Raw genomic sequence first — 17,649 nt, 5'->3', positions numbered from 1 at the left:
ATGCCCTAAACATGCTGTCACTGGCCGCATCGATTTTGCATAAGGGAGCTCGTAGTGCTATATGCCCCGTTATGATACCAGAACCTATACTGACATCCTTCTTACTTCTTTTCTGTAATAGCCTCGTCCTCTCACGATCCGAATCACCCCATAGGTTTTTCGCCGAATGCTTCGCTGTTCCATGTCATGTAGCTTGTCAGCATATGACGCTGAACGCCTGGGTTCTAATATTGGCGAGAACATCAAAAGAATTTCCAACGGTGGTTATCCCCTCCTAACGCTGGCGACATTTGGAAGGCATTATGCCGTGTAAAAACTTCTACGTTCGGACTGGGCTATAAAAAGAAGGCCTCCTTATCATTGCATCGGAGAGCACTCATTGATATGTGAGAAATTTGCTCCTGCTCCTTAATTCAATGCTCATGGGCATATTTGCTTTTGCAGGTATAGCTGAAATCAAGTTGGTTAATTCAAGCAGCTAATTATTAAACTTGGCAAAAAAAATTAGTTAAACATTCTCGCACAAGCACTATTCTTTCCTCCATATGGCGTGGTGGCGTTTTGGTAATACATTATTGACATTGGCGACAGGTCTAATGGGAATTTTAGATGGGGTAATGGCAGAAAAACTGCATTGGTTGGCTTGCAAGAAGAGAAGTCTGGGGTAACACAAACACGTATGAAAGTAAGTTAAACCTACCAACCGGCCGACTGCCCATCCTCCGCACACGCACTGGACCTGAAGTGTGCTGTCATTGAATTGTTTTATTTGTCGCTTGAGTCGTTGTAGCATTTATTTATAACATCATGTATTGTGCGTTGTAAGTTGTTGTTGCTGTTGCTGCTGATGTGTACCTATGTGAATACGTTGTTGTTGTTAAACATTACAAGAGGAGCAGCCGCGAAAAACAAAAGAGAGCCAGCCGAGTCAAACAATCAACCAGTCAGCCAACCAGACCATACCATAAAGAAGCATATCCAAGATATGGACAACAAAACAACATAATATTGGATAGGATGGCTGCAGACTCGCTGCCTGTAGTATTGTGGGGTTCTTTTTTTTTTTTTGTTCTCCATGCTTTTCTGGCGTCATTTGTTTCACACAATTCTCAGCTTTCGGTCGTTTTACGTGCGTTTTATGATCGCCTGGCAAAAGTAGAGCATTTCGTTTATTCACAAAGATACATTTTGCCACACTGCACTCTATACGGACACGCACGCACACTAACTAGCTCTACTTGTCTACGAGCAAAAACAAGCCTACATGACAATACTACATGTCCCACTTGTCGAATGAAGTCCATACATATACAATAATTAGAGAACATCTGATGTTATTCAGATGATTGGTCGGTCTATAGGCAATTTTCTTGGGAAAACTCTGTAAAGGTGGCTGACTAATTAATATATAATTGCAGGAGTAGTATAGAATAATAATTCTTTAGATAAACCTCGATTATTATTAATTCATACTTTGCATTTGAGAAAAGCATTTCCCTTGATATTAATTTTTTTATGCTGCTGCAAACACAGTTTTTAGATAAAGTTTACAATTGGGTCTTCCTATAGGAAAGATCTTTGTGTAAAAATGAAATTGGTTTACATAAGAGCTGAACAGTTTCTTATAGAGGTGCTGGAGACTTTTACCATTTGATTTGAGGCCGCTTTATCTAAGGGATATATTTAGTATTTTCCCTGCCAATATTTTTTGAAATTTCGGATGATTATTTGCAAAAAAGAATCTTCTGCGGCTCTGTTCGACAATCGTTTTACGATTCTTTGTTGCAAAACTGATAAAAAAATTAAACTAACGAAACGATCATCCTGAGGAATCATTGGTTAATCTTCAAAAGAGCGTACACATTTTCACATTTTAAGGCTCATAAAACAATCATCCTGACGATTCATTAGTTATTTTTCAAAAACGCGTTCACGCGATTTTTAGAATATTTTGTCTATACCTTTTTTTAAAACTCATAAAACAGTCATCCTGACGATTCATTTGTTATTCTTCAAAACCGCGTATACGCAATTTTAAAACATTTTGCGTATACCTCAACGTAACAAAAAAATTCTTGCTATAACTGAGTATGCACCTCTAGCGGAATTTTCGGTTGCAGCTAAGACATGTATGTCGTCACTGAAAAATATTTGTGTAAAATACAAGATGGCGACAAACATCGATTTATAATTTTGGCCGATTTTTTATAATTTTTTGCTAATAAAGTACATATGTGCTATAATTAATCGTTTTTATTTGCAAATAACGTTATTTTATGCTGCATGAATCTATTAAAACATACATTTTCATTCGTAGTTGCAAGAAAAAATCCACCAATGCCTATAATGTCACCATGTAACGCAAAGAAAATTTCATTTGAGCTGAGTACCTGCAAGCGATATTTTCGGTAACGGTACCAGTAACGAAAATTTCGTTTAGGATGGTAATGCATTTCTTATGGTAACGAAAATTTCGCCAGAGTTGCGTAAATTCAAAGATAGCCTAATGTTTATATATGTATCATCCTTTATACCTTGAGTTTATAAAAGTCGTATATTTGTCACGATTTCAATAAACAGCAGTGCCGAATTTGAATGAAGCGATCTCCAGGTTTAAGGGGTTGGGACCAGAAAAACGCTTTTGCTACCAATTTTCGCCGTTATAGTGAGATGCAAGAACTCCAGACCAACAGAGCATGGACCAGGTCTGACCATATTTGTATGCAGCTGGCATGTAGCCCTATTTTTCTATTGAAAGCATTAAACGCACAAAAGCCGCGTTTCTTACTCAGAATTTATAAAATTATGGCATTTTTTATCCATTATCATTTGTTTGGGTGTTTGTAAGGAGGTGGGAAGTCCCTAAACAGTTGGTCCCCAATGTTGATATCAGATTCGTGGTCTACTTCCAAATACCTATCATTTGAGCCCCATATTTCCATAGTTGGCAAGCATGGTACCACATTTGGATATCAGATACGCATTCTACACTCAAAATATTTATTATTTGAGCCTCATATTGCCATGATCAATAAATAAGTCCTTTTTTGGGAGGGGGAGGGGGGAAGATTGGTTTGAGGAAGGGTTGGACCCCCAGAAACTCGGTCCCACATTTGAATATCAGATTCGTATTCTACTCGCCAATACCTTTTATTTGTGTCCGACAATGTGTTTTGGGTCCGACAATTGGATAACAGATACGTTTTATTATTTTAAATACCTTTCAATTGAGTCCCATATTGTCGTGATTGGCCTATATATATATTTGGTAAGTGTTGAGGCTGGGGCGGCCCCTTTAGGTACCCTGTCCAAAATTTGGATACCAAATTTTTGTTTTTAGGTTATCATAAGGGAGGACACAAAATTTCGCTCAAATCGCACCACCCATTTCCGAAACCTGGCGTTTCTGAAAATAAGGGTAAGGGGGAGGATCGGGCCCCCTTCAGATATCTAAAAATGTAGTACCTTATTTTCACCTCGCGATCATTATGCTTCATCTGTGAAAATTTCAGGAAACAAACAAACCGACAAACAAACACAAATTGATTTATATACCAAGTTATAGACCGATTTGGACCGATCGGTTTATATGGGAGCTATATCTAAATCTGAACCGATATGGTCCATTTGCAATGCCCAACGACCTACACCAATATTAAGTATCTGTGCAAAATTTCAAGCGGCCAGCTTTACGCGTTCGACCGCTATCGTGATTTCGACAGACGGACGGACATGGCTAGTTCGACTCAGAATGTCAAGACGATCACAAATATATATACTTTATGAGGTGTAAGGCGAATTTTTCAAGGTGATATTGTATAAAAACTGACACTTCTAGACACCCTAGAAATCGAATCCGAAAGCCAGTGAACTAACTGAGGACCTACATCAATAAGATGTTGGTCACATTCTTTCATATCAACAAAAGCTGTTTGTTTAATTCCAGTTTTAGGGGCCTCCTTTTTGTGGCCGAAGACGAAAGAAGTTCATATTTTATATCTATAAACAAAAAATAAAAATAAAATTCGTGAAAAATCGAAAAAAATATATCTTATTTTTGCATACTTTATATTTTTAAGTTAACATATGCTAATATTAAAAGTCTTTTCTTCTCTTATATTTTCAGAGGAAGCTGATTTATCATGGTTCATATTCACATCACCCTGGGGGAATGTAGAATAAAGAATGTAGAAATAATAAAATAAAAAGCAAGTAACAAAGATCTAGAAAAATAAAAAAAAGAAAAGTTATTTATATTATATATATATTTATATTTGTAAAGAAAAAAGTATAAAAATCAATTTCAAAATAATAAAAAGTTATATTAAAAAAATATATTTAAATATGTAACCTAAGTAAAAAATTGTAAAAGAGTATTTCAGCCGGGCAGAACTCAAGATACTCACCGTCATAGACACTTATCCAATATCGATATTGATTTATTTTCTTTATTTCAATTAATTACTTCATATAATAACAAATAATGAGTATTTTTAATAAAGAAACTGTATATTGTCACCCTGTGTTTGATTTTAAAACATGTCTATTGTATAGTGTACACATTAACATACTAACACAGTCTCACGTGTGTGAATAGGTTTCGGGGGAACAAAAGAAATGGGAGAAAAAGTCAACAACAAAATGCCCATGGACTGTTTACACAAATTAGGTCGACGACCTGCTGGGCATTATTGTCGCCTGGTAATACATCTAGGGCAAGTTCCTAGAATGGTTGTTGTCCGGCCGGTCTCCGTCTCAAATTCGATTTCGATGGCCGGGTATGGTTAGTATCATCGAGTATAGTATGTACCAGGCGAACAGAAAACGCAGACCGACGCATTGACTCGAAAGGGAAGTGCTCACTGCAGGCAGCGATGTCAGTTACTCACTCACAGATAGGGATGTCAGTTGCGATAACATTTTTTTTTTGGAAAAATGGGATTTGGGGATTTTATTTTTGGGAATTTGTGTTTTGTGAAATGAAACGCCAACTTGTAATGTATATTTTTTATTTAAGTCCTTTAAAAACAATATAGAACGATTTTATTTTAAACTAATTAAGTTTCGTTGTAAAGATTTGTTCAAATTTGCGCTTTCTTCAGACTCAGTCATACTTCTCCGCTCAGAGATGTTTTTGGGGTTTTATTAAACCAAAAATGGGTTGCTCTTATCTCGAAGAATTTTTCTGGATTTGGAGAAAAAAAGACATTTTAAGCAAAGATGCATTATAAGCAATAAAAATATTTTAAATGAGAGATAATAATCTAACGTATGCAACATGTAATCAATTTGTTGTAAAAGGCTCCACATTACATATTAGCATAAAGGTTTCTTGTTAGTTTTGTTATTGCATTATACGAAGTCTGCTGTATAAGTTTCTGGCCTAAGAAACACCAAGTGTTGCCAGGTGCAGTTTGACAATTCCATTGGAATGTTTGACATTTCCATTGGAATGTTTGACATTTTATAGCATAGTCGTATTCAGAGCATTTTGTTGGACCATCATTTATGTTGTTTACAGGGACTTGAACAAATTAATTTGATAAAAAAAATGGAATTAAAAAAAATGCAATTTGAGAAAAAAAATGGAAATAACACTTTTGTGGGACCATCTTTCACAACTGGCGACAGTGCATTGATGAACCTAAGCACCCATGAATGAATTCAATCGTGGTTGGCGATCGCCTAATGTCAATCTCCTTGAAGGTTTTTCAGAAATTACCTTTGTACCAGAGAGCAGCCGTACGTGAATTTATAATGCAATATTGTCATGTGAAATACCTTGAGTTCGAGGCATCCTTGGCCAGCATACATTCGATATTGCATGAACATACTGCCGTAGAAAAGGTTTGTTCTCGTTGGAATCAAAATATAAGTTTATAAGATCGGCACAGGCGGCGAATAGTGAATCTGCGTGAGTCGAGCCAAATCCAACGAAAGTTTTTAGTGGAGGAAGCACTTCGAATCAAGTGGTACAATGGTGGTACACCACAATTTTATTACATGAAGTCTTGGAAAAAATTCGAAAAACGAAAAAGAGAAAACAAATCTTTTTTGACGGGCCAAAACGGGTCATTGTTCACCCGCCGTACAGCCCTGGGGCCTAACTCCCGCATCCGTAATCGACTTATTTCTATCGAGTTTCGCATTTTTTTGATGATGGCATCCGTTATCGATTAATTCTATTCGAAGGGGGTAAGGGGGAATGAAAGCAGACGATTTGGCAGTGAAGGCTATAGAATTGCGGTCAATAAACTTGGTTAATCCGAATGGTCATCGAACGTGCATGTAACGCTGTGAAACAGCGAAACGGTCGATAGGACGGCCAAAATTCTATGGGAAAATCGGGATCGTGAGAAGACGAGGCTATTACTGAAAGGAAGTAAGAAGTAAATCAGTGTGACTTTCGGTATAATAACGGTTCACATAGGACTGCGAGCTCACTAATGCAAAATCGGTGCGGCAAGTGATAGCATGTGTAGGGCATGTGGGGAAGATGATTAAACGCTGAAACATTTCCTATGTCATTGCCCGGCTTTTGCGGCTAACAGACACCGGTCCACTATACCAGACATGGACCAACTTAGGGGTGAGGTATGGAAAACAAGGATTTTGTAAGTAGCACGGAATTCCTAACATAGATTTTCTTTAAGTATTTATGTCCATAGTGCCACGGGCGGATTAATATATGCACCCTCTTTTCAACCTAACCTCTATCCAAAATTTAGAATCTTAAAAAATTAGTTAATTTATTTCAAAAAAAAACAATGGGACACAAACCCAAAAATTTTTACTATCTTCCCGAAAATAAACGGGATTCTGCGATTGTCAATTTCGTTGACGACATCCCTACGACCGATTCAATGCAGAAGAAATAATAATAAACAATAACAGTATTAAAACCAATTCCCTGTGTGTTTGTCAATGGCAAACACTAGCATGGGTGTGTGTGTACAGCAAGAGAGCTTTTTGTTGTTTGCCTTATTTTTATACACAGACAACAAATTTGTTGCTGCATATGCGTCATTTGATTTAAAAATGCTTGCTGCTAAAATTTCTGCAGTCCTAATAAATAGATCTCGTTTGTGAACACTGCAAACAAAAACAACAACCAAGCAACAAACAATGCCTCTCAAGTCTTTATAAACACTGTTTTTATGTATATACACCCTCAATGGGACACTATGATATTCCATTGCGTTTGTAACATGCTTCCCATTCGACTAACTAACCAATCAGCTTCTCACATTCAACTCTTCCATCGATTGCGGAGGGTACACATTGTTCGGCCTTCGTCGCCCTCAAACACTATGTGTCACTTGTTCAACCACATGGCTCTGGCACGGCTAGCCAGCAAGGAAGACATACAATGAAAAAGCCTTCCCATCCGACAAACACGTGACAGGGAGGGGTGTATGGATATTTTAGACGACTTTATTCCGGCCACACGTTGCATCACCGGTAATCACGGTTGTTGTACGTACGTTTTTAGTTTCGCGCGTAAAATCCACCCGAAGTTGACAGGCAATCAGAAACAGTAGTTGGTGGCGTGAGTGTTTATCGTTTGCCGCCTTGATTTCTGATTGGCCAAAACATTGTTCATTGCTGACGCTGGCAATCGAGTAGCTTATAATGTAGGGTTGGGGACGTGGAAGTGTGAGACACCATAATGGGTTGTTAAGAGTCAGAGATGCCAACTAAAGCTTTTCTGACAAATCAGAATATGTTGTAAAACTTAAAACTAAGTTTCATTATTATTTTTACTATCATTAAACCAAAAACTGAGTAACAGTGAAAGTTCATCGGAAATTTTACGATTTCAAGTTGATTGATACAATTTTAAGCTGCAGCTAGTATATTTATGATTTTTTTGTTTTATTTCTTTTTTGTTAGGCAACCCTGTTTATTAGCAGCATATGGTCCCTGTTCACAAATGAACGAACATTGGGGGAAGTTGTTGCTTGCTATAGGTAGTGGTGGTGTACGTTTGCTCCATTCTGTTCAATTGTTGTTGCTGATGGGGTTTTTTTGATTGCCTGCCTGCCGCAACGAAAAGTCACCATGTAGTGTCGAAATCGCGTCATGTAAGTCACAAAACAACAGGCGCCCAGATACTCAAAATAGCATACTTGGGAGACATTTTGTTTTTCATTTCTTGTATATTCACAGCATTCATCGCTGTGCACATTGGGGATGAGAGTATAAAAGATTTTCTGGGAACAGTGGGTTGTTTTAGGCAATACCCAGTGAAATATAACAATATGGTTTCATCGAAAAAGCTTAGACAAAACTTGCTTATAAGTATATGGGCCTAGAGAATTTTTTAAATATTTTAAATTATGGCCGTAAGTAGGCCATGAGTCCACAATTAGAAATTTTTCGATTTATTTATGGAAAATTAAATTAAAATATATTTACTCTCACGAATTGCTACAAATCACAAATTATTATTTGTTAGGTCATAACTTACATACCTACATATATGTAAATAAACCTCATAGTTTATCCTCACCCTGAATGTTTGCAACTTTTATGATTTTATCAGCCATGTTAAAAATCAGAGTCCAGCAATAATCCCCAATCTGTTAATTAAAAGGTTAAAATAATAAAATTTAATAAATTAAATTCGTTGAAATTGTTTGTTTTCATATACTTTTATGTACTATAAACAATCATAATCATATAAACAATAGTTAAAAAAAAATAATTTTCCAGCTGAGGTAGGCACATATTTTGAATAGGTATGCGTGAGTAAAAATTTTTACACTACACTCGAAATAAAATTTCAATGCGACCAATGCCAAAATGGTTCGAAATAATTACTTTATTAACTTCATTCAAATCTGGGTTTTTACAAGATATATTGATTTCCAGGTAGTGGCAGTTGTCCCACAACAAAATATTGAGTGCACTATCTGTCAAAATCAGTGATTAGTGCAATTCTGATTTTATGTATGTTGCAAATTCGCACCATTTTTTGTTATTTCTTTGTGCTTTCGTTCTTAATTATAATACACACACAACCAAAACTAATTTACAGATAGTGCACTTCGCGAGAAAAAATTTTACTCAGCTGTTTACGCTACACTCAACCTGATTATTATGTCATGGCTTTCTAATTGTGGCTTAACTGGTTAAAAATTTTTTTTATAAACGTTGTTTCAAACTTTTGTTTGACAAAGTTTTGGTGAGCAGATGTGTCGTTTAAAATCAGTGTAACTTGAACGTAATAGTGTTAACATCGGTATTCACAGAACTAAAAACAGTTTTATAGTAGGTTTATTTGACAGTTCTATAAAGGAAATCTGTCACATAGGCCTTCTTTAACGCTACTTTAAGTTTTGTGAATATGGGCATAAGAATTTTAATTTGCAAAAAATGGTTTCTGAAAAGAAATAAATTGATTTCGCATGAATTCACCATTATATGTGTTGATGTTAACGCCAATGACAAGCAATAACGCGACCTCCGCAAACTATTGCCACAGATGCTTTGAATAATGTTTGTGTTTTGTTTTCATTTCTGCTTGTGTAAAGAGAGCTCATACGCGCCAAAAGGGCATAAGCTGCCGAGCGAATAAGCACAAGGCACCTATTTTTTCCGTCGCTGTTTTACAGTGAAACTCCATATGAATAAATAGTGCAAAAATTAGTGAAAATATTTTCAATTGCGGCACCAAGTTCTTCACTGAGTGGAAATTTGATATTAATTAAAAGCGTGCGTTTTCCAACATGAGCCAATATGCTAAAAACAAGAATTTACCTTGCATTTATTTGCTCATTGACTTTAATAAATTACAAAAAATTGGGCAAAAGCTGATTTTTTATTGCGTAAAAATTTTTAAAGTTGTGAGAAAGTTGGTTAAATCATAAATTTATGAAAACAATTTAATTTAGGTTGCTTTCATTCGACTGAAAACAAAAACAGCTGATTTCTTTATGTTTTTGTCAGAAGGAAGAGAGCACGCTCTAATATCTAATAGAAAAAAATTACATGTGCTATTTTGAAAAGTGATTTTCATATTTTAGTCTCGTTTGTATCACGCGATATGTAGAACTCAACATTGGCTTAATTTGACATGTCATAAGTCAACTACATGCCGTGTAATAGAGCCTTTAAACATAACAGCCATCCTCTAATGTGATTTCACACTAATTTCGATTACATGTTTTAAGTACACTTTTAATAAATCTGAGTTACGAGTTACCAATCAAAAAACGCACTTCCCTCTCAAAATAAATAAAAATTGCATTCCTCCTTTGCCGGGTTTGTGAGATTTCATAAATATTCACATTTTTATACGTTAGGAGCGCATCTTTTGCGGCAGATGTTAACACATTTTTAACATAATTGTAAAATAAGCACCCCCATGTTCGTGTACATATATATGTACATACTCTCTTTGGTATGTAAACTCTACGAATTCCTGACATAACAATCAATTCCTCCCGCCAACCACACCAAAAAAGAAATTTACTAATGAGGTAGGTGGTGTAAGGTGCGCAAGCTCCAAATATGTTTATCATCCCTTCTATTTTAGTCCCTGAATAAACACACAGTTCCCTAGCCCATCTGCCTGACTGGCTTTTAAACTTGGGGATGGATGAACGCTTCCAATTCTTAAAGCTGTTGGCGACAGTCAGACAGATTTGCAAGAAATTTCACATATGGCTACTTTTTGTGTGCTGCCTTGACAAACAAACATGCGACGACCGACCGACCATACAATTCAATATCAATTCCAAAAAAACGTGCTGCTGGCCTTCTTAGTTCGAACTGGCAACTCGTTTAGTCAGACAGTCAGCCTTCGTCACACATGTTTGTTGTTTCTCAACAAACTTTCGTTTTCTTGTTCGTACAAACGGCTGGCCGTTAATCAGGTTCTCAGAATAGCTAAGGCCACGATATAAAAACAACAGCTGATATGTTCATAAAGCAGCCGGGAGCATTAACTGTGCCCACCATTTAGTGGTGGGAGGTGGGGATAAGTGAGAGAGACAGAGAGTGATAAGTTATACCCGCAAGCAAGACAACAAATCAAAAGGGGGGAGTTGACTAAGTGTTATTCTATACAACGAAAATAACAGCAACAGAATGGCTGGTTGTATTACAATCAAAATAAAAAATTGTCATTTAACTAAGCTAACCAAAAATGCTAAAAATAAATAAAAAACCAAAAGTTTTACGTACATTCTGTGGTGGATATCTTTTTGTTATTTATTTTTATTTTTTTAATTTGTAAACTGCTTACGTTAGCTCCTAATAAATATTATAAGGTTATTAAGTAGCTACACATATGGAGCATTTTGTTTTACCCATGTAAAGGGTGATTTTTTTTGAGGTTAGGATTTTCATGCATTAGTATTTGACAGATCACGTGGGATTTCAGACATGGTGTCAAAGAGAAAGATGCTCAGTATGCTTTGACATTTCATCATGAATAGACTAACTAACGAGCAACGCTTGCAAATCATTGAATTTTATTACCAAAATCAGTGTTCGGTTCGAAATGTGTTCATTCACCGTAACGTTGCGTCCAACAGCATCTTTGAAAAAATACGGTCCAATGATTCCACCAGCGTACAAACCACACCAAACAGTGCATTTTTCGGGATGCATGGGCAGTTCTTGAACGGCTTCTGGTTGCTCTTCACTCCAAATGCGGCAATTTTGCTTATTTACGTAGCCATTCAACCAGAAATGAGCCTCATCGCTGAACAAAATTTGTCAAAATTTGAACACATTTCGAACCGAACACTGATTTTGGTAATAAAATTTAATGATTTGCAAGCGTTGCTCGTTAGTAAGTCTATTCATGATGAAATGTCAAAGCATACTGAGCATCTTTCTCTTTGACACCATGTCTGAAATCCCACGTGATCTGTCAAATACTAATGCATGAAAATCCTAACCTCAAAAAAATCACCCTTTATAAAAACTTTATTTAGATAAATGCTAAGCGGAAAATATGGAAATGCATATGTTAGGAATGTTGATTAGAGCATCGGAAAGAAGTTTTAAAAACACCAACATCGATAAAAGAAAGCCCGAAAAAAATTGCATGTATGTGTGTACCTGTATTATTAAATTTGCATTATTTGCTTATACATATTCGCATTTCTTATTTAATCGTTTTTATACCCTTGCTCCATACGATGGGGTATACTAATTTCGTCATTCCATTTGTAACTCATCGAAATATTGATCTGCGTCCGTCCGTCAAAGGCGCGCTAACTTTCGAAGGAGTTAAGCTTAGTGCTTGAAATTTTGCACAAATACTTCCTCTTAGTGCAGTGCGGTTGGGATTGTAAATGGGCTTAACCGGTCGGAGTTTTGGTATAGCATCCATATAAACCGATCTCGGATTTCTACTTCTTGAGCCTCTAGAGAACGCAATTCTTCTCCGATTTGGCTGAAACTTTATACAATGAACTCTTCTACGACCTCCAACATGCTTGGCAAGTATGGCCTGAATAGGTCTAATACCTGATATAGCCCCCATATAAACCGATCTCCCGAATGCACTTCTTGAGCCCTTAGAGGGCGCAGTTCTTATCTAATACGGCTGAAATTTTGCGTAATTTCTCCTGTGACCTTCAAACTACGGTCCAAAAATGGTCTGAATCGATCCATTATCCGCTGGATCCCATATAAACCGATCTCCCGATAAAACTCCTTAAGCACCTATAGCACTACCCTGAAACTTTCCGCAATGACTTCTGCTCCATATATCCAAATCATGTACAGCCCGAATTTACGCATAACCTGATTTAGCTCCAATAGCATAGCAATTCTTATCCATTGTCCTTTGTTTGCCTATAAAAATATACTTTACTTTAATTGGCTATGACAGAACATTTGTTCCACTAGCCGAACGTAGAATAGCGTTCCAAGCACCTCGATCTTATGTGCTCATTCTAAAATCTCTGACTCCAAGCTTCGAGGTGTCTCCCACCATTTGATCTTTCCATCGGGCTTTTGGTCTTCCCGGTTTTCGTGTACCACCGTGTTTGCCTTCAAAAGACTTCTTTGCTGGAGCTTCTTCATCCATTCTGGTAACATGACCTAGCCAACGCAGCCGTTGTATTTTGATGCATGTAACTATGCTATCGTCATCCCACAGCTCGTGGTTCATATATTCTCCTGTATTCTCCATTAACGCAAACTGGTCCATATATTTTACGAAGAATCTTTCTCTCAAATACTCCAACCACAACAATATAAAAATATACCGGGCAAAAACTTGAGAAATGCTATCGATGGTGGAGGGTATATAAGATTCCAAAATCATCCCTGGAGTGTTGTTCTTCGTGTGTTCTTCGGAAATTAGTCTTCTGATTCCTGACTTGGGGTTTTTTGTCAGAAATACAAGATTTTCTAGAAGCGCGCACCGGTTTGTAATCGGTGGCCAGCTGATTGGACCATGCACTACCGAGAGAATTCTTTTTTCGCAAGGACGGTTCGTATGTGGAATCCACTTTCCCGCTACTTACCATAACCACAAATGCAAAGCAAATGTCAATACTCCCTTCTTCCCCCCTCCGATCCCTAACTATCCTCTCCAACGCATTACATTGCATATATAGGGGACATCCCCGGCGTGTTGGTTGATTGAAAAAAATTATAATTAACGACATAATATTTTAAGGAGAGATATAAAAAACTACACTTATTTTCTTGATAGTTTTTTGTCTAGACACACTACTTTGTGTTTGTATATGATAGAAGCGAGTTGGCCAAGCTTGAAACGCTTTTACTTGTTTTTTACTTGATTTACCTACTTTTTTTGTTTTATTCATCAAAACATATTTTTACCGGATTAAAAAGCCTTTTCTGTTATTTGCAAATTGTTCAGTTCTAATTTTCTTTTTTTTTCCTAATCCGCCAGTCAGTTTTATCTCTCATTCCCTTCTCTAAGTAGTACTTCGACTTTCATTCGAACATTTGTCATTTGTATTCGGTGTCGATGATTTTTTTTTAAATTTACGTTATTTATTAGGTGCACACATTAACCGGGTGCTTTCATAATAACATTTAACTGGGGGACATCCCCGGCGTGTTGGTTGATTGAAAAAAAAATTATAATTAAAGACATAATAGTTTAAGGAGAGATATAAAAAACTACACTTATTTTCTTGATAGTTTTTGTCTAGACACACTACTTTGTGTTTGTATATGATAGAAGCGAGTTGGCCAAGCTTGAAACGCTTTTACTTGTTTTTTACCTGATTTACCTACTTTTTTTGTTTTATTCATCAAAACATATTTTTCTGTTATTTGCAAATTGTTCAGTTCTAAATTCCTTTTTTTTTCTACTCCGCCAGTCAGTTTTATCTCTCATTCCCTTCTCTAAGTAGTACTTCGACTTTCATTCGAACATTTGTCATTTGTATTCGGCGTCGATGATTTTTTTTTTTTAATTTACGTTATTTATTAGGTGCACACATTAACCGGGTGCTTTCATAATAACATTTAACTGGGGTAGTAGGTGGTATTCGCTTAAGAGCATACATATTTTACAATGGCAATGTCCTTGTATAAAAAACGGTTTTTATGTGTGGGGTCTCAGCATTTGCGAGAGGCAACAATTATTTATTGTCGATTGCATTAACTAAATTTTACACTTGGCATTGCCTAAGTAAGAAAGAAATGGACAAAGTACGATGAAATAAAATTGTTGTCTCTTCCAACAGTACTATGCCATACATTAGTAACGCAACAGCGCCCACCACGTGTGGCTGGGAATACCTTATGGCGAAATTCTATGCAGCAACATATGCATAGAATAAATAAAAATTAAACCACAATTTTTAATAATTCTTGTAAACAAATATTAATTCTAAATGGACTCTTTTCTCTTTTAGGGCATACAGCGTTGTCATTTTATTTACCCACACTGTCGTTTTTGACTGTCGCCGCCTTTCTGTCTCTCTCTTGTGCTCATTACCCACATGTCGTTCCATCTCTCATTTTGGCTTATACAACAGAGACAGCCACACCACCCATCGACGTCTAATGGTTTGGTTTGGCTTCTCTCCGCCCCTTCTCTCACATCCAAAAGTAAATGTGGTAAGAAAGATGTGGATGTGCGGTAGGTAGTTTTTATTAGAGTGCCGTTTTTTGCATTTTATTATCTCCCATCACATAACCTCACAATATTTTGGCGGGCGTTGCTCTGCAGAAATTATAGCTGTTATATTTTTGTGTGTTGTTGTTGCTTATAATTGTAAAGCACATATTGTATTTTCTTTCATTCATTGATACAGACGACGATGCTGTTGGCAAGAACAATAACAAGCAAAGGCAGGCCCCCTCATACAAACAATACTGTCAGATTCAAGAGTTTAGTGTTGTAAGAGGAATAAAGACGGAGGTAGGCAGGGATTATTTCTGTATATTTGCTTGAATTTTTGGGTTCACTTTCTATGCTGTTATGAAGGCCTGATACATTAGCAACAGGGAAAGGCCCCTGAAATTTTCGTTGTTGTTCGTCGTCTTCGTTCGTTGGTTGGTGGGTGAACGAATTGAGCGAACAAACTTTTAGTTTGTTGATTCATTTGTATTCGTGTGTTGGCTCTTTGCAGAAACTCTACGAACAAAATCATAGGTCATAGGAGTAACAAATGTGTTCACTCACCTATGGGAAGAAAACCTTTTAGATTCTTTTGCCGTGGGCGAAGAATCAAATCCATGTTTTAATTGGTTTTTTGTTAGAGCAGTTGAGTGACAAACAACCACGCAGCACACCAATAGAAGATTTTTTCCAATTTAGAAAAATCACAAACGATTTAGTAAATCACAACTTAAATTAAGATACCAAATATCTTTTATTTGGCAACAGAAATCTTGAGGGATGAGTTAACTTTTAATCCGTTGTAATTCACAGAAGTTCTCGCACTGTTCCCAGATACAATCATAAATTTCTACCATGATAGGTTTCCATAGAAATACATCTCTGAAAGGCCTATTAATAATTTTTTGGAATATTTGGTTGAACCACCCAACCTATTTTAAGGCTTCATTAAGTTCTGTGAACAAGGCCGTAAATGTTTTAATCGAAGCCTATTACAACTAAACCGAAATAAGGTGATCATTCAAGTTGACTGCCGAAAGAGCCAAGATCCAAGTCAAATATCTCCGACATAATTATATTGACCTCATATCCAAATTTTAATCAAAAGAAATGGCACTATGGCGGCGCTAACGTTATGTCAAATTACTATCGATACACTTGTCAAAGGACTTTACATTTGCCGAAACCGAAATGGGTGCATCATTTTCATTGTCATATAGAGACCTAGATATATATTTAATTAATAACTAGTTGCAGCAACTGAAACCCTCGCCTCTGCTCTGCTCTTGTTTTAGCACATTTGCCACCCAACTGGTTGAATACTCCTCCCACACATCTACAATGCTCGTTCTTGTGCGTCGAGATACTGCTTGTTGACTGCACCAAGACCACTTTTGCCAATTAGTGAATTTTAAGCAGAGGCATCTGCACCAACAACAAGAACATCCATATACTGGTACAACAACAAAAAAGCGAAGCAACAACGCTTCTTCATTAGCAAAAATATAAAAAGAGATCAACCTACGCTTTTGCCTGCGACGCTTCTTCGAACCTAGTACATAAACATCTTCTTAATTAAAATCCTGACACAACACATTCCATCCGTCCGCCATGCACATAGACACAAACCTATGCAATTTTACTAATGAATGCCCTGCGGGTCGCACAGGCAACAAACGTCGTCGCACCCCCGCTGGAGCGACGACAACAAGGAATCCAATTTATTTTATTACCACAAAAGGTGGGTGGCTTGGAAAAAGTTTTAATTGCTTAATTGTTAGGTCCTCGTTGCTGTTGCTCTTGTTGTTGCTGCCTCTGTCGGTTTAATTTATGTGTGCGCATGTATAAAACTAACAAACCATACCCTAAGTTGGCCACACCAGGAACTAACAAACCGACACCCACCATCATTGGGGGGGAGTGATGTTGCTCAACAAATTCACGGTCATATTGTGTTGAATTGGCGCTGCTTTAAAGAAAACGTACGTACATGTACACAGACGCCCTCTTATGATGGTTAAAGTCCATTAAATCGTTTTTGATTCGTTTGACTTCATGCCTTCTCTTTCTAATTCCTATTAAGTCGTCCATCCTACTATCACAAAAGTTAAATATCAACACCCATCCTAAATTTTATCATATGGATCTGTGAAAGTTTAAATCGACAAATCTAAGGAAAGCCCATCCATTCCATTAGTTACTACAAGAATTCCTTGAGGAATTTCCTTCAAGAAAGATGCGTACACACCTACTTGCGCACACAAAAAAATTTCTATAAAAGACAAAAAGTTCATGCAAACATAGGGTTGATATCATTCTTTGGTGTAATAGATTCGTCAAATCATTGAGACATAGGTAGGTAATCTGTAAGTAAAATTTATTTATTTTCGAATTACATATTAAAATAAAGAACCTATCCTTCAATAAAATTATGTCTATCGCCCTAGTAGATTATAACAGTTTATGTTCAAGCCATACGTGTAGAGGTGTACTTATTGGACAGAAAGACAAAGGGAAGAATGTGAGAAAGTGTCCTACAATAAACAAAATCGGGCTCAAATAACCCTGTCTTCTAG

At 36.7% G+C, this 17,649-nt stretch overlaps 1 protein-coding gene and 1 long non-coding RNA gene across 2 annotated transcripts in view; one reads left to right on the top strand and one right to left on the bottom strand.

Annotated features, from left to right (window-relative positions):
- Positions 1 to 4,518, top strand: part of LOC131996848 (uncharacterized) — a 334,069-nt gene extending 329,551 nt beyond the window's left edge. The window contains exon 7 of the long non-coding RNA XR_009398040.1: positions 4,127 to 4,518. This is a non-coding gene — a long non-coding RNA (uncharacterized LOC131996848). The remainder of the gene's footprint in view (positions 1 to 4,126) is intronic.
- The window catches only part of LOC106092674 (microtubule-associated protein futsch), a 379,860-nt gene that overhangs the window by 293,008 nt on the left and 69,203 nt on the right, over positions 1 to 17,649 (bottom strand). Inside the window, exon 2 of the mRNA XM_059366947.1 lies at positions 8,513 to 8,582. The gene's annotated coding sequence lies outside the window, so the exon portion shown is untranslated. The remainder of the gene's footprint in view (positions 1 to 8,512; positions 8,583 to 17,649) is intronic.

Source organism: Stomoxys calcitrans, chromosome 4 (genome assembly GCF_963082655.1).
Source record: "Stomoxys calcitrans chromosome 4, idStoCalc2.1, whole genome shotgun sequence".
NCBI classification, from domain to species: domain Eukaryota; kingdom Metazoa; phylum Arthropoda; class Insecta; order Diptera; family Muscidae; genus Stomoxys; species Stomoxys calcitrans.
This window is presented reverse-complemented; position numbering and strand designations above follow the sequence as displayed.